The 24,453-nt window shown below is 44.8% G+C and overlaps 1 protein-coding gene across 2 annotated transcripts in view; it reads right to left on the bottom strand.

Moving 5' to 3' along the window:
* Positions 1-24,453, bottom strand: part of LOC147732477 (receptor-interacting serine/threonine-protein kinase 3-like) — a 1,935,498-nt gene that overhangs the window by 176,031 nt on the left and 1,735,014 nt on the right. The window lies entirely within an intron of this gene.

The following is a 24,453-nucleotide window of genomic DNA, read 5'->3' as shown; positions in this document are numbered from 1 at the left end:
GTTCCAGGGTCACCCATAACTTTTTCCAGTACCACCCATTTGAAAGAGTGCTTGTTGGTGTAACAGGGTTGGACCAATTTGGTGGTAAGTTTCCCTCCCTTGATGGTATTGAGATGTTCCTGTATTCGCGTTTTACTTTTTCAGGTGGTGAGTCCAATATATTGTAGACCACATTCACATTCGAGCCTATATACCACATTTGTGGTATTGCAGTTACTGAACTGCGATAGGTGCCATTGTCTACCTGATTGCAAGGTAACCTCAGATGTCTTAGACGTTAAAGGACAAACAGAACACCCTCCACAAGGAAAATGTCCGTTGGGAATAGTGCTATTCTTTGGCTTATTTCTATCCTGCGGTCTAGTATGGACAAGTTTGTCCTTAAGGTTACTTGAACGCTTAAAGGCAAACCTGGGCGGGGGAATTTTAAAATCCCCGCTGGACAGCAATGACCAGTGCTTACATATAGATTGCCTTATTTTGGTGGCCAAAGAATCAAAAGTCATCACCACGGGGAGACAATCACTCCTTTCTTTCTTGTTGACTTCGAGTAGGACACACGGCACTCCACAACACCGGACCAGCGTACCTCAACAGACAATTCAGCCTCTACACTCCCACCCGCCAGCTCCGCAGACCACGCCCTCGCCACCGTCCCCCGCATCCGAAGAATAACCGCAGCCGGCAGATCATTCTCCCACCTCACCGCCAAGTCGTGGAACACCCTCCCCATCTGCCTACGGCAGACCGAAGACCTTCTAACGGATGTATGACATTACAACGCATGCTTTTACATCGCAACTTTTACAACACATGCCTTTACAACGCATAGTGTTGAGGAGTGCTGGATAGTGAATAGTTTAATTTACTATTCCAACTCCAGTCCCCGTGGATAGTAAGGAAGGTGTTGGATAGTAAATTAAATCTATTCCCTATCCTAGAGCGCCCCCAGCACAATGCGTTGTAATGGTTTGCGTTGTAAAAGTTGTGATGTAAAAGCACTGCGTGGTAAAAGTTGTGTTGTAAAGGATGTTTCCCCCTTCTAACCTTCAGGATACTCCTCAAGACCTGGGTCTTCGAACAGTAGCAGCACCCCCCGCCCCCAAGTAACCTTGAGACCCTCACTGGTATGTAGTGCGCTTTACAAATGCTATGATTGATTGATTGATTGAGTGAACACTGACTTCACAGGCAACTTAGGCAGACAGCGCATTGATTGGGGGGCAAGAGGCTGATGCACACACATAGCTGGATGGAACAGTGAGCCAGTGCCTGCTGTATTGTTTCAAGTACGTCGCGGCACAGCTTGTGAAAACAGTGCGACACTGACCAGACTACATAGAAGGCCATGATGTGTTTGGTTCATTGCTAAACTTTAGCTACAGGGTAGCAGGCAGCCTATTGACCATGCGATAAGCGCTATTTATAATATAAAGCCCATTTTTTAGACGGTGAGACTAACATTAACTTACTTAAAATTGGGAGGCAAGCTGCAGCAATTCAGTTTACGGTCAGGCCACCCACCTCCAAGTCCTGCTGGCTGCAAGTAACAACTCCCTTAGGAAATGCACCACCCGAGGCATTCAGGCTCAGCAGGAGATGTGCTCTGGCCTGCAGCAGCCACCTCGGTCTGAGGGGTTGGGTCTGCCTGTCGCACTGATGATCATGAACTTAAATTACTGCACCATAGTGTGAGCAGTGCCATTGTTGCAGCAGTGCCACAAACTTACTTTCAAAACTTCATTCACCTACTCATGCTGCTACATGGGGCAGAAGGACATGATGTTTCAGTCCACGGTCCTGTGACTATCACTGTGTCATCACAACCTGACCTGGATTGGCTGATGTCTCGTTAGTAGCCATTGGGCAATGCCTCTCCTGACATCACTGATTCAGCTGCATTGCCAGAATCCTAAACGTCCTATTTATACATTCAGTTAGCAGCTCAGCCAAACCACAAGCCTGAAGGGAGCAGCAGCTTGCCACGGTGCGCTGCCACTCCAGCCTAATATTTTCAATCAGCATAGCAGCCCTACACCTTGACAGCCGAGGCATACGCTTTGCCTATTATTCGTGACTCTGCATTTCAGTGCAGTGATGCGGACCACCACACAGAAATGCGCTAGAGATGGGTCCCAGTAGTAAGGCTCTCATCTGAGTGTTACTGACAAACTTGTTACATGCTCACTGTAGGAACGCTCAGCATGCACATGGAAGGTCAGTACGGGGCCTGGGGTTCACATAACAGTTTAACCTTATGCAAGAGGAGTCAGTCAACTGCATTCTCCTTGACACAGAGGAAAAGAGGCGGTCATACTAATTATTCACAAACTTATAATGCTGACGCCTCCCCTTTTGTGACAACCAAGAACATAGACTGAACTTCGTTGCCTATTTTCAGCACACACTTGGTTACCCCTCAAGAACACAAAATAGGTTCTGGAACTCATATAACCAGTGACAGGTCTCGGTCTCTGCCCCTATGCTAGATTAACGAGATGCCAGGGCAAAAGAAAAAGTCAGGATACTAGTTTCACATTCAATTGGGTTGCCCAGGCAGGGGTACATTTCTCTACACCATACAAGCACATTCGTATCCCAATACAACCTTTGACAGAAAGGAGGGTCAAGTAGGCGTGACCAGCTTGTTTGGGTAAAATGTAGTAAATAGTTGCTGGAATAACATGACTTGCAACTCTCTTGTCCTACAGGCTGAAGTAGTTGCCACCAGAAAGACAGATTTTATATATATTTTAAAAATCAACATTTGATTTTTTTTTAGGTTCTACAATGTAAAGCCGCAAATGCAAGAAACAGTTATTCATCAAAAGCTGCAGAGTTAGTTTGCAACACCAATACAGTCAGGGTTGGACGGCCCTTTTATTCCATCAGGCATTTTCCCTGGGGGCTGGAGCCATCGGAGGCTGGTTTGAAAGTCTAGGGCCACTGCTGATGTTTCTGTCACTTCCCTGAAATGAACTGCAACCAGGCACAAATAGCTTCAAGACAGAGAAGGTAGGAGAGATAGCAAGAGATCAGACAGGAGAACAGTGAGATGAGAAGGAGAGAGAGAGAGATGAGGGAAAAATCATGGAGAGAAAAGGAGTGGGGCTGGTTTGAGCATTTTGCTTCAGCTGATTTTGTTTCTCTGGTCAGACCTGTACTACACTAACCCCATGGTTTGTTTCAAGAATGATACAGACCACTGTGTAAGAGGACCTAAATAAACAGTGCTAAAATTGAACTGCTGTCACACTCACTGGGCCAGATGTACGACCCAGCCAATTTGTGAATCGCATATTGCGTTGTTTTGCGACTCGCAATTTGTGACTCACAAATAGGAATGAACAACATCGTCTCAGACACTGTTTGCGATTCCCAGTGGGGTTGCAAATTGCAAGCTTCATTAATATTCATGAGACAGGGGCAATTTGCGACCACATTAGGAATGCCTAGCAATCCCAGGATGGTGGCCTGCTGGGGTCAGCTAACCACCATATTTGTGACTGCTTTTTAAATAATACTTTTTTTAAAAAATGCAGTCCATTTTCCTTACAGGAAAACGGGATGCATTTAAAAAAAAGAAAAATTAAACGTTACGGTTTCATTTTCTAAGAGTAGGTAGTGGTCCGTGGGACCACTGCCTGCTCTTAAAAATATTCTGAATGCCAGTCACAAATGGGAAGGGGTCCCTTGGGGACCCCTTCCCATTTGCAAGTGGCTTACCAACTACTTGAAGTAGGTGGTAAACTGCGAGGGTTTTGCGACCGCAAAGCAATGGTACTTACCATTGGGACTCGCTATTAGGAAAGGACGCCCTTGGCATGCCCCTTGCTAATAGTGGGTCGCAAACCCTATTTTGCGAATAGGTAATAGGTTACCGACTCACAAAATAGGGTTTGTACATGGGCCAGACCTCATTTGTGGTCACCAACAGGCCGAAATCCCTTTTTCAACCACAGAAATCGGTTGTACATCTGGCACACTATCTCTTGTTATAGATGGGGTTGTTATGTGCCCGAGTTTGGCCTGGTAGGAAAAAGGCCCATTTATCATGTACACTTTTCTTTCTTAAAGTTACCTTCACTTTGTCACGTTGACCTTTGACACACATTTGCATTTGTGACACTTAGATTAGTTTCTTGGAAATACAGACCTTGCTAACAGAGAACTTTGTGAGAACACTGTCACACTATCTTGCACTGTGTACAAGGCCTGCACGTGCATTATACAAATGTATTTATTATATCCCTATAGCGACACAGATATCTGTGGAATACAACTAATGGCAGCCTTTCCTAAATTTACCTTCACTTTGTCACGTTGACCTTTGACACACATTTGCATTTGTGACACTTGGGTTAGTTTCTTGGAAAAACAGACCTTGCTAACAGAGAACTTCGTGAGAACACTATCACACTACCTTGGCACTGTGTACAAGGCCTGCAGGTGCATTATACAAATGTTTTTATTATATCCATATAGCGACACAGATATCTGTGGAATACAACCAATGGCAGCCTGATCACAATCTCGACAAAAGGCAAGGATGCTTTTTTCCTATATATCACCTTTTGTTTCCCAAATATAATCAGAGGAGACACTTCTGCTGACTTAAAGGTGTCCCTGCATGCGGAAACTTTTGCCCAGCAGCTGACTGACATCTCCGTGAGGGGTGTCCAGTTCATGACCAAGATGGGTCCCTACACTCTTACCTACCTACTAGGGGTTGGATCATCCAGATGGTGGTTTCTTGGCAGACCATACATTTACGCCTCAGACACTTAGACTAGGGCTTACATCGTAGGAGTATGCTAACCTGCTATGATACTGTATATGAAAATATATATAAGTTGTCTCAGCAAGATGGTGGAAACGCTTCATTGTGTTCACTGTCTTGACACTCCTTTTAACTTTTGTCTAATGATCATTGCAGCACATATTTTCTATACAAGAATCACTTCAGTTCAATAAATATTTAAAAACATATCTCCGTGTATTCTTTGTATATTTCTCTGAGAGCAAGAGAGCATGAGTGTCTGACATGCTCAGTAGTTGCCAGAACTGTTTGTTCCTGTCTAGGTTCAGGGGAGCTTATGGCGGCACTGTGAGCTAGCTGGTTTAAGGGACAACATATCATGCGGGTGCGTGGAATCAGTCTAGCACTGTCCTAAGTGTATATCTACCACAAACGTGCAGTTCCTACTGAGAAGTGCAAAAAACAGCTCATTGAAATTAATAGCCTTTTTCAGTAAATTACAGGTATGCTACGTTGTACGTTACTTTTCTAACGCAGTGCTAGATACCTGGACTCAGCACTGGGACATTTCCTGTAAACAGGTAAGTAAATATGTTTTGGTTATTTGTGCGATTTTTAAAGAATATTTTTGGATTTCAAAACTACACACTTAGAAACTTTTTGAATGAAAATGGTCAATGTTATCCTATGGAGGAAAAGCCAGTTAACTGTTCACAGGTAAGTAATCGACTGTGGGAGTTAAGATTCTGGGGTTAGACTCAGGGGTCCCCCAGGGTCAGTGATGCACTATTGTTGCACCCGCAGTAGCACTGGGGTGGCCGGGTGCACACTGTTGAGGCCCAATCTTATCCAATTGGGGATAGGGGGCCTCCGGTTGATGGCTGCTGGCAAGCAGGCCACTGGGTTGAGGGAGCAAAGCTCCTAGGGTTAAGTTCAGGGCAAATGGGGAAACAAAGTAGCACAAAAGGTGCACCCTCAGGGGCACTGGCTCTGCCAGGTGCAGAGTACTGTTTCGATGTCGGGTGCCCTGTTGTTTTCAATGGAGAACCTCTGGTTTGCAAAAACACTGCAGGCAGGGAGATAAAGGACTTCTGGGTGCAACCCCCACTTGGAGAGGTAAGTAGAGAAGTAAAGGGTTGGTTAGGCACCATCGGTTTGGGCACACAAGGCTGTGGGGCGTCGGGTGCAGGGATACCTTTTGGGGTCGGATCTTCTTACCAGCTCCTGGCTGCGGTTAGGGGGGCATTCTGGATTTAGGCTGCAGGCATCGGCTGGAGGCTTGAGGCAGGTCAGGGGTCTTTGGATCTCGGGTCAGGATCGCTGGGGTGACCACCTTGTGGTGTTTTTCCACTCGAGCTCAGGCCGGGTTCTGGGGTTGCAGAGTGGGCTGGATTTGCGGTCTCTGGCTGGTGCCAGGAGCTGCAGTTTGAACAAATCCGGTGTTAACTGGAGATGCAGTCTTCAGAAGTGATAGCAGGTAGGTCCTCTGGCTTTCTTGAGGTTGCTGGCTGCAGGACACACCAGGATTTCACAGGAGCAGTTTCAAGAGGGAGACATGCCGGTAGGGCTGGGGCCAAGTCAGTAGGCGTTGTCCTCTTGTTAGCTATCCATGGCTCTTCAGTCCTTCCTCTTATTTTCTTTCTTGTTTCTTATCTGGATCTGAGGAAGCAAGGTTTAGGGTGCCCCCTAAATACTACATTTAGGGGTGTTACAGGTAGGTAAGAGCAGGGACCAATGGGTCCCTTCCCTGGGGTGGGTATATCCCCTATCATGCCACCCTCCAGTGGGAGGGGGGCAGGAGCCTGTCCCTGGTTGGCTCGGTCCCCCCCATTCTCAAGATAGCAGGGACTTGAGGTTGTGCTTCACCTCACCTCCCCCACCTGAGGGGTGGAGTTGGCAGAGGTGGGTTCGCCTCTCTTCCTCACTTGTTTTTCCTGCCAGTTCTCCCACCCAAAGTGGGGGGTAGAACGAGTGGGGACCAGTTGCTGAAAGCAGCAATTGGTCTAGAGAGGCTCACAAAGTCGGCATACCTTTGAAGCCTCTCCTATGTGAACCCTGCCCTTCCTGGGGGAGGAGGCTTGGCACCTCATCCCAGGATGTGCATTGTTTCAGGACCCTGAAAGCAGCAGGCTCTCAACCCAGGGGTCCAGAAACATGTCTGTTGGTGGCAGCCTAAGCAGCCACTCAGGTCACTAGGAGTTGGTCGAGTTTCAAGGGGCATCTCTAAGATGCTCTTTGTTATGTATTTTACATTAAATCCCACACTGGCATCAGTGTGGGTATAATGTGCTGAGATGTTTGATACCAAACTTCCCAGTTCTCAGTGTAGTCAATATGGTTTGATGGAGTTTGTGATGACAAACTCCCATCACCATACACTCTTAATGGCAGCACTGCACTTACAGTGCCCATGAATGGACTTGGGCACTGTAGGGGTATAGGGCTCTTGCACCTGTACCCTCACCACTGGCATAGGGCACCCGGCTAGAGGGGTGACTGATGTATGCCAGGGCAGTGGTTTGTGGGCATGGTACACAGGAATGTGTGCCATGTCGACTCTTCACTTTGTTCTGCACCAAGACACGTAGCCTGCAAAGGCAGTGTGTGGGTGTAAAGGTACAGGGCCTCTAAGGGTTGCACAATAAGTGCTGCAGCCCTTAGTGGTCTTCCCTGGTCACAGTGCCCTGGGTACCTGTGGTATAATTTTCCAGGAGCTGACCTGTGGCCAGAGACGCCAATTGTGTTAGTTTTAGGGAAAGAACACACGCCCTGGGAACCTGATTGGCAGGGACTCAGGGCACACCAAGAAAAAGTGCATCAGTAGTCTGGCAAGTGGGGGGGTTACTGCGACAGAAACCCACTTTCCTACATCCTGTTATTTCAATACTCTCTGATGGAGTTGTTTGTACCGGATATGGCAGCTTTTGCTGTTGCTTGTCCACGTTCATTCTCTCATGCATGTCTCTCACAGACAATCCCTGGCAAGGGGCATTGGTGTCGCTCTAGATAAGTCCAGAGAACATTTGGGCCAACATGGTTTTTCCTTATGTTTTATCCCTCTCTTTTCCTTGCCCCTTCCTGATGGGATATCTGCTTCATTATCTCTGCTCTTAACATAACCCATGGCCTATTTTGAGCCCCTTACTCTGTATTGTCTTCTGTTCACACAATAAGTATATGTATGTCTAGTATGAATGTAGTTTCCCTAAATGTTAAGAATCTGAATCACCCGGTGAAGAGAGCCAAGATTTTAGATTATTGTAAAAGTCTCTCTGGTGATTTAATTCTATTCCAAGAGACCAAGATAGGCTTTAAAGTAGCTCTTCTATTAAGGAGAGGGTGGAATTTGGATGCAACATTCTCTGAAGGAAATGAGAAGAAAAATGGGGTTATCAACCTGATCTCTAAAATGTCGGGGTTATCTATAATCTCAGCTGAACATGATACTAATGGGAAATGGTTACTCACATGACTTACTAATGGGAAAGACAAGTTATATGTTATGAACTTATATGCTCCAAATACAAATGACCCTGTGGTAAACAAAAAACTTGCAGATATTCCGCAAAACTCTGCAACAATTGTTGGAGGAGACTTTAATCTTCCTTTTGATCCTATTTTAGACAGGCATACTGCATTTCGATTCAGACCTCCCAAGGCACACAAACAATTGCTTAGTATGTGTTTTTCACATCATCTTTTGGATGCCTGGAGACTCTATCACCCCACCGGTAGTGAGTTTACGTTTTTCTCTCCACCCCATTCAAGTTTTTCTCGATTCGATTATCTCCTTTTTGATGCCTCCCTTCTAAAAAATGCAGTGAAAGCTATGATTCACCCAATAGTTTTTTTCCGATCATGGGCCAATCTCGTTATTCATTCTTAGCCTACAAAAGGGAATCGTAATTGGCGCCTAAATACAGACATTTTATAGGATGTTGCTGAGGTTAAAGATCTCAAAGAAGAGATTTACTGCTTCTTCAGAAAAAACTAATTATCAATTGATTCCCCCATAATACTTTGGGATGCGTTCAAATGAGTTGAAATAGGTGGAGAACTTTATGCAGGACATTGGCCATCCTGAATATTTTAACCTCCCCGATAGCTTAAATGTGATCAAACGCAAAGAGTTTAAAGGAGTCATTATGACCCATTTAGAAGAAAACAGATTAGCACTTGTTATGAATAAACCTACGGTGATCCATCACAAATTAATAATAACCACTTGTAACATCCAAACATATCTGCAATATGTTTCGAGCAGATACAATAGATTCCTCCTGACCAGATTTAGATTTGGGACTTTCCACCATTTAATTTCGTACCCAATTATCAATGACTGGACGAGAGTATTATCCCGATGCCCTTGTGACGGTGCATCACAACAAAGCACGATACATGTGGTTTTATTTTGCAAGTTTTACTCTGTTGAAAGGATAAGATGGTTAAAGCCGCTTCTCAAACAGGGAGGTTGGAGGCAATGTCACCCTGCTTTTACATATTTGCAGATGTTGCATAGCTTTTGTTCCATTGGTTTCATGGCGGGATTCTTAAAGAGTGTAATAAGGACTAGGAAAGTTACTAACCAGTGAATCCCGGGAAGAGCCCATTAGAAATTTTTTAAAGGAAGCATGTCTATAATTCCTTTTATGAACTTGCTAGTATAATTAACTGGATCGTTGTATATAGATACATTTTAATGTGATATTAATTGATGATTTTTTTTTTCTTGTATGTATGCTTTTATGATTTTATTACCTGAAATCGAATAAAGCTTGTTTTGATTTGATTTGATTGGAGTCATTAGGGGTCAAATCATTACAAAAATGTCTAAACGTAATGGTGACATTAAGAGATCCCTCTAATCTCTGGGTACCAAAATTAAACAAAAAGAGGAGCTCTACAGAAATTCTAACAATAAATACCTCCTCCAACATATTAAGCAAATAAAATATTCCTTTAACTCTATAGTCAGCAAACATGCTTACCTTGGGGTGCAAGCCCAGAAATCATGCCACTTAATGCAATGAAATAGAGCTGGTAAATTATTTGCTTCTACTCTCAAATATTGCAATACTAATACCACACAGATTACCCATATTACAGACAAGGATGGACTGAGAACATTTCATAACCAAGATATTCACAAAGTTTTAAGAAAATGTTATGAAAACTTGCCTACCCAACAAAAAAAAACTACACTAAACTAACTAACTTGTCAACAATTTCTCAAATCTTTCCCTATATTCAGTGTATTGGATGAAGATGAATCAAATTTAGGTAAACCAATTGAAATCAAGGAGATTATTAAAGCAATTAAGGACAGTAATTCTGGGACAGCTCCTGGTCCTTGTGGCTGCCCAATAGCTTTCTAAAAGACTTTCACTTCCTCGTTCATCAAGTATCTTCAAAAAGGTTTTTGACCAATATGTCTTCTCAGGCAAAGTCTAGGGAACAGCTGCAGAGAAAGCAAGACTCTCATCATTACTGTCGGTGGCGATTGCTCTTCATGCCGAAAAGGAGTTTGACAAGGTGACTTGCCTTTTTTACATGCAGTTTTAGAGTAACATACCCTTGGGAACTCTTTTATCAATATGGTAATGGCGCACTACGCTCAACCTAAAGCTAATATTAGAATTAATGGTATGACATCCCCTTACTTTGAACTTCACCAAGAAACGAAACAAGGTTGCTCTCTCTCACCCCAACTCTTTCTTCTATCCATTTACCCACTTCTGCAACTTATTAATTAGGATCCCGAGATCAAAGGACTCCATTTTGGAATACACAAACTTAAAAGGGCTGCTTACGCAGATTATGTCCTCATCTTTTTCCAAAGATATTGAGTCAGCAATCCCTTCTCATTTAACATTATTTGTGACTTTTCATTCATTTCTGGTTATACCCTTAATAAGGATAAAACTGAAGTAATCCCCATATGGCTGAGATACCCGCCACCCCCTCTCAACACAATCCCCAAAAGGAAGGGAAACCGGAAACTGTTCTTAAAGTTTTTGGATGTGGGATGGAGTGACCATCCCGGCCGTATTTATTAAAACAAAAGATTAAAACATTAAACGTTTTCATGTTATGTACAATTTCATTATCACATTACGATGTTTGGCTAACCTTAACATAATCTCTAATACAGAGGTTCTCCTAGCCGAACTAGCATCCTACAAAACATTCTCTAAGAATACTGAAATTGTACATCCTAACGTTTAAGGGCCAACGGCAAGGTCATAACCGGTGTCAAGATCCCTAACCAGACTTACCCCTCCCACTTAGGAGGGGCGATGGCACAGGGGCTTACCACAAGTGCAACTACTAACAATTTCCCTTGACTTGACGGGGGCACTTAAGACTCGACGCCATTTAAAGGTCGTTCGAACACTTGTGTGTGGTATCTAGAAGGTATCGTTGACCTCTCCCCACCCCACACAACTTACCGCATCTGCCGTCGCAGATGACACTAGCCCCGGGAAATTCCCCAGGAGGGGGCTGTAACCCCTCCTACAAAGGAAGGGGCCTTGACCGCCTTTCCTTTACTTCCGGCGACCCGCCCTTAGACGGGACCGCCTCCCCACTGAGGGGCCAATGGCCACCTCTCCCGAGCGCTCCCATCCGTGTTGGGTGACGCCCACTCATAGGGATCTACCAATTAGTGCTCACCGATCATGACCTTACCGCCTACCAAAAAATAAATACGACAGTTCTTCAACCTATGAAAACATTGGTCGCTACGACCGAAGGAACATGCTAAAATGCAACATCACATCAAATCACTTTAATCATAACAACCTAAACGATATTCACCATCTTTATTAACTACAAACTGCTACTGTTATAGCCTGTAAACGAAACGGAAAAACAAACTTATCAATTCACTTTATTGCACAACAACTTTGCTGTCCTCAGGGGCTGGTGGGTGGGTCAAAATTGGCTCTTCGTTCCGTCCCGAGCTCACGTGTAGCGAGGAGGTGCAGCTTCGGAGCACAAGAACAAGAGGACGTCTTCTGGTCTTGCGCCTTCTTTTATCCGTCTTCAGGGCGGGCGAAAACCCGCCCCTGCCCGCCCCGGGGGCGTGGCTGGCTGCGTCGGTGTCTAGGCCAGCCCACTCTAGGGCGGGAAAAGGCGCGCCCCGGCTACGCCGCTTCGGGCATACCAGCCGAGACGCGCCTCCCGCCCAAAAATGGCTTCCCGGGGGGATCGAGGCACTCATCCATACGTTCGGGGGGACCGAGTGGTCGCCCCTTTCCATATGGCTGAGATACCCGCCACCCCCTCTCAACACAATCCCCAAAAGGAAGGGAAACCGGAAACTGTTCTTAAAGTTTTTGGATGTGGGATGGAGTGACCATCCCGGCCGTATTTATTAAAACAAAAGATTAAAACATTAAACGTTTTCATGTTATGTACAATTTCATTATCACATTACGATGTTTGGCTAACCTTAACATAATCTCTAATACAGAGGTTCTCCTAGCCGAACTAGCATCCTACAAAACATTCTCTAAGAATACTGAAATTGTACATCCTAACGTTTAAGGGCCAACGGCAAGGTCATAACCGGTGTCAAGATCCCTAACCAGACTTACCCCTCCCACTTAGGAGGGGCGATGGCACAGGGGCTTACCACAAGTGCAACTACTAACAATTTCCCTTGACTTGACGGGGGCACTTAAGACTCGACGCCATTTAAAGGTCGTTCGAACACTTGTGTGTGGTATCTAGAAGGTATCGTTGACCTCTCCCCACCCCACACAACTTACCGCATCTGCCGTCGCAGATGACACTAGCCCCGGGAAATTCCCCAGGAGGGGGCTGTAACCCCTCCTACAAAGGAAGGGGCCTTGACCGCCTTTCCTTTACTTCCGGCGACCCGCCCTTAGACGGGACCGCCTCCCCACTGAGGGGCCAATGGCCACCTCTCCCGAGCGCTCCCATCCGTGTTGGGTGACGCCCACTCATAGGGATCTACCAATTAGTGCTCACCGATCATGACCTTACCGCCACAGGTCCGGATAGTTGACCGGCTATCCGGACCCCCCACAAAACTCCTACCTAAAGGTCATGTTCCAAAGATTTTAACCAGGCTAGGAAGTCTCCTATGAGTAACTCATTCCCCGCCCTCGACAAATGCACACCATCCCCCAGATACATACTGTCATCATTAATACAATTATGCGAGATCGAATGCAATGCCTTGGAACGGAACAACCTACTCACTTTGTTATTCAATTTTCTAACCGAATGATTCAAAGCAGGGATCGAGATAGCCCCCCGCCACACTTTTCGTGGGATCATATGAGACCATGCGATTAGGCACCCCGGAACTCTCCTCGCTAACCAACTTACCGTGGAAAGCATAGCCTCCAGGAGAAGTCGTCTACCGGTGGTGACCAAATCATTGCCCCCCAAATGCACTATGACTATGGACGGCGGTGACCTCATCCGCTCTAACAAGCCCTCAAAAAATTCCTGAAACTGGTCAATACAGAGACCGCCCCTTCCGTAGAAGGACACTCTGTACCCGTATTCCTCAGGTACGTGAACCATGTCACCTGCTTTGAATACGTCTGCAGCCCGTCTCACGTATGAGTGGCCCACGACCCAAACCTCCTTCCTCACAGCCGGTGACGTGCGACCGCTGACCTGGTGTTGGGTCGACTGCTCAGTCTGCCCTGCCGCGTAGGCTTGCGCAACTGAAAACAAACAAAAACAAGAGGCGTGAGTACATGATTACAGTTTCACAACATGTGCAATCGCACGTACCTCTTATAACAATTGGAGGACCAGCGCCCCACACGTTTCACTTGTTCTACATTAAGACCTCTGGCTGTAGCTTCAGTGGCAGCCCCTATACGAAAGGAGTGGGTCCCAAATTCGCCCGGGTCCAAGCCCGCTGCAGCTATGGCCATTGCAAGCACCCGTTGAAACTGAAACCTCGTCAGCGGGGTGGCGTCTGCATGCCTCAACAATGTCCCTCCCCATGATGCCACCCTTCGTGCTAGGTAATCTTCTAAGCACTGTACCGGACACATGGATGAGTCGAGGTTCCTGCGGATGATCGTGCAGTCCCCTCTCCCATCTTGGTCAGTCTTGGACCTGAGAAAGGAGACAATCATCGCATCACCCCTGATCTGGACATGCTCCCTGCACAAGCCCCCCGTCACGTCCCGTTTGTTCCTTGCAACCAGCTCACTAACTCTCATAGCCCCGTGAAATGCCAGCGTAAATGCAGTCCGGAACAAACAGGTCTCGAACGGGGACGAGCATGTGTTCGGGAGCGTGACCAGTAACTGGGACAACCTGTCTAGACCTATCGGTCGTCGTACATCTACTCTGCGACCCTCTAGACGTTGCCACCCACGTAGCGCTTTTTGTACCGTGAAAGACGCTGTTGGGTCCAGGATGCCATGGGCCCTGGCAACAAAGGAAATGGCGGCACGATGCCTTTGGGCCGTAGCCACCGATTTCCCAGCCCTACGTAAGGACATCAGAAAAAGTACTACCAACTCCTCCTGACCCCAAAGTCCTCCTCTCTCTGCCCCCAAAAAGGCTAAATAGGCCTGGAACGCCCCTTCATATGCCTTCCTTGTCCTGGGTGCTAGACTCTCTCCCACGAGGTGACGAAGTTCGGGGCACCGAGAGACCAGAGAGCTTCGGGGAAGGGTGCCGGCTCCGGGTCCGCTGAAGGAAGGAAACCCGAGAAAGCCTGCATGTGAAAACGAGACAGTGCATCAGCAGCCTGATTCATCACCCCTGGGACATGTTTTGCTCTGAATACTACGTTCAGTTGCATACACAGTAAGACAATTTCTTTGAGGAGCCTCAAAATCAACTTACAACGGGCTGCCTGACTATTGATGCATTCTACCACGGTCATATTGTCGGACCAGAACACAACAGAATGATCTCTGAACCCTTCTGGCCAGGTTCTCAGGGCCACCAGAATGGGAAATAGTTCGAGGAAAGCGATGTTACTTGTCAGCCCCTTCTCGTGCCACCATAGGGGCCACTTTTGTGCCGACCATTTTGTGCCGAGGATGGCGCCAAAACCTACGCTTCCTGCTGAGTCTGTCCATAGCCCAAGCTCTTCAGAGGAGACGGCTGGCTTGTTCCAGACGACCCGGCCATTGAAGTCCGCCAAGAATGCTAACCAAATCCGCATGTCCTGGCGGACCTCGGCCGATAACCTTGTGCGATGATGACCCTCCTTTAAGCCAACCATCGCTTGGGCAATTGAGCGGGAAAAGGGGCGAGCCATTGGTATCACCCTCAAGGCAAAGTTCAACTTTCCCACTAACTGTTGCAACTGATGCAGTGTAACTTTGGATGCCTTTAAACATACTTGGAGGGCTGCCCTGAATTTCGACACTTTGCTAGCTGGTAAACGGAAGCACCCCTCCCTTGAGTCCAACTCGATCCCCAAAAACTCGAGGCAAGTCGTGGGACCCATAGTTTTACCTGGTGCCAATGGCACGCCAAGATGATCCATTAACACACAGAATTCAGCTAAGGCCCGGGCACATTCGGAAGTACCGGCGGGGCCAAGGAACAGAAAATCGTCAAGGTAGTGCATTACATTTCGGAAACCCGTTTTCTTAGTGAACACCCATTGCAGGAAAGTACTGAATTGCTCAAAGTAAGCACATGATATAGAGCATCCCATTGGCATACACCTATCCATGTAAAATGACCCCTGAAACCCGAATCCCAGAAGACGCTGATCGTCTGGGTGTACCGGAAGCAACCGGAACGCTGACTCGATATCAGATTTCGCCATCAACGTCCCGTGCCCCAGGCGATTCAAGATGGCTACCGCCTCATCAAAAGATGCGTATCGCACCGAACAAACTTCTGGCTCAATTGCGTCGTTCACCGAAAGACCATATGGAGAAGATAGATTATGAATCAAACGAAACTCACCCGGGTCCTTCTTGGGGACCACCCCTAACGGAGAACAAACGAAATCCGGTACCGGGGGCTCACTAAACGGGCCGGCGACCCGTCCCCGGCTAACCTCTTTCTGAATTTTTTCTTGCACTACAGATGCATGTTGTAAAACGGAAAGTTGATTTTTGCACATCCCTACACCCTGAAAGTCCCCTACCGGGATGCGGAAACCATGTGTAAAACCGTTCCGCAGCACCCCGGCAGAAGTGCGATCCGGGTATTCGCTGAGCCAGGGAATCATTGCCAAGGTATCAATCGGGGTTGGTAAAGGCGCCCCTCGGCCTAGCTTAGACCTGTTTGGCGCCTCCCTTACCCCCATTCTCACTCGTTCTGGCTCTGCACGATGACTCAGGATGGGACGACCCACACGTACTACACTCATGTTTGAATTTACACGATCCCGGAGGCCTGGTACACTTCCCCTTGTTAAAATTAAAACAGAAACCCTTTCTCCCTGTATTGCCTGCGGGCCTCGACTGGTCGTCGGTGCTCGTACTTGGTCGAAAGGGCGTCCCCACATTTTGGCGGGAGTAATCAACAACAGTGCTCCCGACCAATGGCATTCTTAACATTCCCGATTCTTTCATCTTATCCCATGTTAAAGAATCGTAACAATCCCAAGTCAAACCCTTGTTATGTTCCTTTTCTTTCCTGAACAAATTGTCATAACAAAACCAATGGTTACCTTGATACGCTGTCGAGTAACCCATAATTCGTGATTGATAAACGGGAAACTCAGGAAGCAACTCGGGCCTACGTTCCCCCAAAATTGATGTGAAAATACCCCATGCATTGCCCCAGTTGCCAATGTTCTCATTTACCTTAAAGGCGGCCATCTTTGCGCGCCAAACACTCGGATGCATTAAGTCCTTCTGACTTTTTACATGTTCCACATCATAATGATCAACAAGCAGGGAAAAAATATTCACGTACTCCCCCGCCCAGATCTTTTCCTTTATAGCTAAAGGCACATGTTGTCCTAATCTCTCTCTACGAGAGGGTGCTGACTCGTCCCTTGCAATCGGCAATGGCCGCTTACCTGCACCGGACGCAGCTTCTGCCGCTTGCGGCTTGTCTATCCCCGCCAACGGCGTAGCCACTCTAGCTGCCTCTTTCTTCTCACGAAGCCCTTTTATCAGCGCCTGTGCTTCGGCAGCCGTGGCGCCATCACTACTATCCCCCAACCATGCTGCTAGCTGTGCTGCCAGCTCGGGGGGCATGTCTTCCTTGGATGTCGGGGTGACGACAACGGGGATTGGATTCCCCTCCATCGGTACTGGGGTCGGCGCCTCGAGCGGGGCAGAGGGAACCGGGACGGCCCCACCGGCTGGAACCTTTCTCGGCCTCTTAGGTCTCCCTCCAGCCGACGGGGTGCCCGAACCCTCCTCCCCATCTCGCTCCGCCAACCGTTTCTTTATGTCGGACACTTCTTTGCAAAGGGCCCGCACCATCTGATCGGTCGTCATTCTTTTTGCGCCTTTCTTGGGCATCTCTCCGAGGAAGTATCTAGAAGACAAAGAAAAAGATCAAAACGCTCAAAATTGGCTCTTCGTTCCGTCCCGAGCTCACGTGTAGCGAGGAGGTGCAGCTTCGGAGCACAAGAACAAGAGGACGTCTTCTGGTCTTGCGCCTTCTTTTATCCGTCTTCAGGGCGGGCGAAAACCCGCCCCTGCCCGCCCCGGGGGCGTGGCTGGCTGCGTCGGTGTCTAGGCCAGCCCACTCTAGGGCGGGAAAAGGCGCGCCCCGGCTACGCCGCTTCGGGCATACCAGCCGAGACGCGCCTCCCGCCCAAAAATGGCTTCCCGGGGGGATCGAGGCACTCATCCATACGTTCGGGGGGACCGAGTGGTCGCCCCTTTCCATAAATCCACTTTGCCTCCCTTCACACCTGGGAGACTCGGGTCTTAAATAGCATGCTACACGCATTACATATATGGCGATCTGGTTTTGTAGGGACCTTACTGATACTCTACTCTGTAATGAAACTTATACAACCAACAAGGTGAAGATCTTTTATCGTCTTTGTCACCTAAAAAAATCACCTAAATAAATTTCCTGGTGAGGCAGACTACAAAAACTTAAAATTATGATTACTCCAATTAGTAATTTCCTGTCATCCATGCGCCCTTTAAAACTTCACCTCTTTTTTTCATGAAATTGACAAACTTACTTCTAGATTTCTATGGAGGAGGATTTCCCTCAAATCTCTTAGGAAATCACCCATATTAGGGGGTTGCAATCTTCTGGATTGGAATCTATATCAATTATTTTTCCTAGCGGCTCAAAAAGTGATTGGGTTTCTACCAGATTTCCATTACATCCCACTGTAGATATACATTGAACGTGAACTGTGCTCCCCTTTTAGCATAGTTTTCCTTCCTTCTCACAATGTCCAGATTTACAGTTGCACATTCCCAGCTTATTATTTTTGATACGGTCAATGCTTTAACATACTTAGACAGACTTATTTCAAAACCAATCCATAAATCCAGATGGCCATCATTATGGCTCAACCCTAAACTCGTTACTGACATTGAGCTTAGCACTGCATCTCAGTGGGTCTCTAAAGGCATCAAATTAGTTAAGGACCTCTATGATACTAATCATGATCTTCTTCTTTTTTCCTCCCTAGCTAAGAAGCATAACCTTAATAACATCTATATTTTCTTAAAACTCAAAGTTAAACACTCTAAACTAGTCCTTGCCATGGATACCGTAGCTATCCCACTTCTTGCCCTCTGGCAACATTCAGGTCATATAGCTTCCATGATTTATAAATTTCTTTCTACCCCAAAGACTCCACAAGCCACAACTACTTATGTCAAATGGTATCACCATTTTGAAAAGGAAGTCTTTCAACACTTTTCACATGATTCCTGGCAACTGATCGGAAAACTATCTTTGAGTAACAAAATTACTATGTCACTTATTCAATCAAAACTTTTCACAATGAACCACCTACACTGAATCCCTGTTCGTCTACACAAATAAAAATTACGTGATAATGATCTGTACTGGAATTGTAACGTTGAACCGGGCATTCATCAACACATGTTTTTTAAGTACACATTATTAGACTCCTATTGGGCTTCTATACAAAAGCATTGATCAATAATCGTTAATACACCTATTACTCTCCCATTTCCCATGATCATTCTGGGTCCCTGGGTTGCATTAACACCCCTGCCTCTTGATACTATAGTTATAGAACTACTAGATTTGCTTTTAACTATTACAGTTAAAGACATGCTTATAAAATGGAAATCCTTTCAATGACTATCATGTCATACTTGGTGTACCTGGGTATCATATCTTCGAGGTGCTCATTCACTTATAGGGGGTAAACAATCCACACCTCCAATTGCTAGCAATGCATTGTATTGCTTGGATAATTATATGGTTCTGCGTGCGGGTGGTCTAGTGGCACACCATCCTTTTGGGTCTCTTCCTTGATATTATTAATATATGAAGTAAATGTCTCATTATACCAATACCTTTACACCTCCTACCTCCCTCTTTTCCTTTTCTGTCCTTCCCTACATCCATTTTACTCTCCTCTGTCGACATATCTTACCTTTAGGCGATGCATACTTTGCTGCACATGGCATTGTATTATACAACTGTGTAGAAATCAATCCACCTCCCTATAAACCACTACACACAGTAGCCCAAGGGGGAATCCACCCCCCTATAAACCACCACACACAGTAACCTCCCAAGGGGGAATCCACCTCCCTATTGTCACACACTTGCAGTAACCTCCCAAATAATTGTAAAGGGGAATCCACCTCCCTATAATAATACTGTAAAATTAAAATCACATTGAGTATCAATTTAAAATGACACGTTGCAAATCAAAAACCGATGTACATAGCATTGGCATATATCACCAAATTCAATGCAGTGTCACTAAGTGACTTAGCCGTCATCACATGCACCACAACAAACGAATGAGTGACTTAATACTTAACAATCATCCCACCCTCATCGCCCATTTAGAAATCAATAAAGTCTGGTAGACAAATCTTGTAGTTGTAGTTTATTCTTCAAGTTACAGGTGGTAAATTCCAATGTAAGTCTTAATATAAGCCCCACCAGGAGCAGCCTCGTGACTGCTCAGCCCATCTTCTCCAACAGCTCCACCTTCAAGTACAAACATCCATAACATTCTAAATGACATCATATAGCTAGAGCATCAGGCAGAGAACCAGGGCGAGGGAGATGCATTACATAAGAAGCAGATTACTACACACTGTTTTTTTAAATACATTTGACACATTGATTTTTAGATCTTTCTACTTTGGGACAGAACTAATATCTGGATGCTTTGTAAAGTTACTTACATTCGATCAAACTAAATCCGATCACACCCATGTGACAGATCTGTTCCACCCATTTTAACGCTGAAATGAGTATTCTCTTTGGTACTTTTTCAGTCATGATTACTCTTATATGGTTTTCATTATGCTGACATATGCATATTGTATAACTTCTTAGATGTTTATATCAGTCAGTCAGTCAAGAATACTATATTCAGTAACTCAATGCCATAAAAGTGAACATATCATACGAAAATACATTTCACTGACAGTTTTAAAAACCACAATTAAGATAAAAGCATTCTTAATATCAGTCAGAGAGCCGAGTTCCATTTACATGATATAGCAAAAGCATTATATAAAGTGCAAAGATTAGCTACAGCCAAATTCAATAGACAAGTGATGACACAGAGTGAGCCCTATGACAAAATCATATAAAAACTAATAACAGTTAAAAAGTCATTTTTTTCCTGCACCTAATGGCTCCTGTTAAAAACATTTCCACCCCAAAACAAACCATGGGGGAAGATAGCATTTGAAGGTACAATAAGGCGGGCCTGACTTGGGAAAAATGACAATCTCTGAGTAATGGTAATATGAATCTCTTACGTAAAGAAACATAATAATCACAAAAGGAGATAAAATGAAGAGTATCCTGCTCAGGGAAATTGTTGCAAGGACAAGGTTTTAAAGTGCCAGGTTTTGAAAAACCTTGGGGGACAGTCAAGAGCCAGGGAACCATTTGCATACGAAATCTGGTTAATAGAAAACAATGGAAGGGGTTGCCAGCGATGAGTAGATATGGTAGACTTGGTCATAAAAGATAATGTAACATATCGCCTCACAGTTTGTTTTACCAACTCATTTTCTTCCCTGGGTTCCTGGCGCTTAACCATAAACTGCTGTTTGGTATTTCAGATTTTAGGTATATCCAGGGGTTTAGGGCTAAAAAATAAGTCAGGACAACCTAACCATTTTGTCGAGTCCATTATATACTTTAGCCAGGGGATGTGATCAGCTCTGTTTAATGCTAGGCCGTCAGTAATTATTATTTGATTCAGATTTATAATAGGGCTTGCCCAAACTAGCAACCAGCGCAATAGGGGGCTACCGCTATCTGATCCAATATATATCCCACTCCTATTTCTTCAAGTAATATGTATGCAGGAGTGGAGGGCGGGACTGCCAAGAGCTTACATAAAAACTTGTCTTCAGCGTGCTGAACGTCCTTTCCTTTCTTATATCCCCATATATCACAGCTATAAGTTGCCATGGGGATACATTTTTATTTATATCTCTTCATCATGGCCAGAATGGGTTTAGACCCTAATCTCTTGGCAAAATGTAATGTTGCCCCGTCGCTCTAATTAGAGTATTCTTTTTTTGTGTATCATTTGTGGGCACCATGACCCGCATTCATCAAAAAGTTCCCCAAATAGGGGAATGTTGGAACCTTTGTTAATTCGACCCCTTTACAGTAAAATGTAACATTTTTTTGTGACTTTCCAAGACCGATCAACAAAGTATGTGAGTTCCTAAAATTTGTTGAAAGGTCAAGAGAGTCCATAAAAACTATAAAACCATCAAAAAGTGATTGAAGGCCCACTGTAGTTCTAGCTAATAAAACCGTTTCATCTGCATATAAAAGTGCGAGAATCATCTTGTCACCAAACCTATGGATGTCTTTAAAGCTGGCTGTTAGAAAGTCCCCTAACTTATTTATATATAGTGTGAATAAGAGGTGGGCCAGGATACAACCCTGTTGTACCCCTTTCTTCACATCAAAGGGGTTGTCAGATCATCATTATTGTTATATCTGACAGCAGCTGTATTATTTTCATGGATAGTATATAAAAAAGCCACAAGTTCTGGTTCAAGACCCATATCACTTAAAATTACCCATCACTTTGATCTATTAACACAGTTAAATGCTTGCGGTAAATCTATGAATGCCAAATGTAATATATCCTTTTTAGCAATGGTATAACTTTCCTACCACTGGGTGTAAATTTAAACATTGGTCCAAAGTCCCTTTGCCTGGCCTGACACCATATTTCACAATGGAGATAACATTTCGGTGGTCCACCCATGCCGTTAGATGGTTAAGTACGACTTTGCCCATTATTTTGGCTGCAGAATCTAGGAGTGAGATCGGCCTATAACATGTAGGTTCGTCCCTCACACCCTTTTTAAAAATGAGAACAATGACTGCCTTTCCCCAGGATACTGGCAATCCACGTAAAAATGCAGCGTTAAAAACGTTTGCCAAAATATTAGCCCAGACATTCGGATCAGGAGCCAGGACCCCGTCGGAGCCCGGCGCCTTTCCACCAGATATGGATATGATTACGTTATGGACCTCTTCTATGCTTAAGTGGAGTAGCATACTAGTTTGCCCACCTTCTCTATAGTCGTTGGATTCTCCTAAGTGTGGATCACTATATATATGACGAAAATCAAATACCCATTTATCGGCTGGGATTAGGCAATCAGTGTCAGAGTTAGGAGTTTCGGAAAGGACTATTGACTACTGACCAAAAGTGTGAACTCTCTTTCAACACACTAGCTTGCCCCAATGCATCCCATGCCTGCTCACTTAGCTGCTTCTTCCTATTTTGAATGGCTAACTTATAAGCCTTTCTTTTATCCCTGATTTCTACTTTGTCTCTAGGCATGGAATTTAAGGCCTGCACAAGCTCCATATGAGTCATTGAACAAGCACCATTTAACCACCTTATAGGCTTCGGGCGTCTGATTCACCAACAACCACGAGGTCAGATTGTATTTGTTTTGTTAGTTTCCAGAAGGCTGTTATGATGGAACTACCCTGCATGTCAGGGTCTAAACAAGACTCGATTTCAGAGGCACAAACGGTATACAAATTATTCAAAAATTTATCTGGAACAACCATTTCCCACTTTAGCCTGTAAGCCTGGTCTTTTACCACTGATATCATTGTTTATCGGACAAAAGGTCCGTTCTTCAATTTCAATACCAGAGAGTGATATAGCGATAGTAAGGGGATTATGGTCGCTAAAACCTGACCAGGTGACAATTAATTCCTCACTAAACAAAACTAGTGGAGCTGACAGTAGAATATCATTGATGGTGCTTGACTTTCTATTCCATACATAAGTAGGTACTGCCCCAAACTGTCTGCTTGCTGAAGGCAACATAGATTTTAATTTGAGAGGATGCCTTCAAGCAAGATACCTGAAGTGTGTACTCAAAATGAGTGAGTGAGGAAATAAACTCCCCCTGGTCCTGGCTTGTGAAACAATTTAGGTAACATTGATGAATGTTGATATCCCCTAAAATTATTACATCATAATAAGATGATTTGGTCTCCTCATAATTGTCCAGAAACTCCTTTAAATAATTTCTGACATGTATGTATTACAGTATAATTTGATTGTATATTTCTTTTCCTAACTACACTAACATGCTTGAATACAAACAATATCTAGCTAGAGTGTTGGAAATGAAAGTAAAATTAACATAACATTATCCACTATCTGAGATAAGGGATGGCATATTAAAGTTCAGCAACCTGCCTTTCTGTAGAAATATTGAAAAAAAACCTATTAGCAAAAGTTAACAAGGTGAAAATGCACAGCAAATGCACATTACAGAAAAAGTCAATTTAAATTATCATGAAGGAACCAAGATTCACAACTTGTACCATAGACGTTAAAAAAAACATATGCACATGGAAAGGCCCTTTAGATTATCTCTTTCGAGCAGTAGCGGCACCCCCCCCCCCCCCCCCCCAGCGCCTTGAGACCCTACGGGTATGTAGCACGCTTTATAAGTGTCATTGATTGATTGATTGATTGCCTCAAAATTTCACCTGTATCTCAAACTGAACGAAATTATGCAAAAACACATGATTGAAGTTCATGAAGACGTCTAATAAACTGAAGTGATAGTTTAATAAATAGCAAAAGAAGGATTAGAACCCCGTTACAACTACAGGGTTAATTTAATTTCAATAAGAGATTCCAAGTTTAATGATGTTTCATCACAAGCTAATTGCACATGCAATCTTTGCTCTTCATGTGCAAATTACAATCTCAGGTACACTGTCTGCACAAAGGTTTTCAGCAGGTGAAACAGTGAGAATTGTATTGGCAAATAACATGAAATTCCAAATGTGCACACCGTGAAGCACACTTCAGTGTGCGCAATCTGGAATTTTGCACCCTAGAGAGCGATCCACATTGCACAAGTCACAATTTCCGGTTACTTGCTAAAAAGAGCCACACAAGGCTTTACCAGCCTTAAACTTAAGGACACACAGTGCAGTTTACATAATTTGTACATAGGCAAATACCGGCCAATTTAAAATCCTGTTTCAGGAGCAAGCTGTAGTTGGCAGCAAAAATATTTTTATACATGTAGTTATAATCATGGCAA

Source organism: Lissotriton vulgaris, chromosome 2_1, assembly GCF_964263255.1.
Source record: "Lissotriton vulgaris chromosome 2_1, aLisVul1.2, whole genome shotgun sequence".
Taxonomy (NCBI): Eukaryota; Metazoa; Chordata; class Amphibia; order Caudata; family Salamandridae; genus Lissotriton; species Lissotriton vulgaris.
The sequence above is the reverse complement of the archived record's forward strand: the minus strand, read 5'-3'. Positions and strand labels throughout refer to the sequence as shown.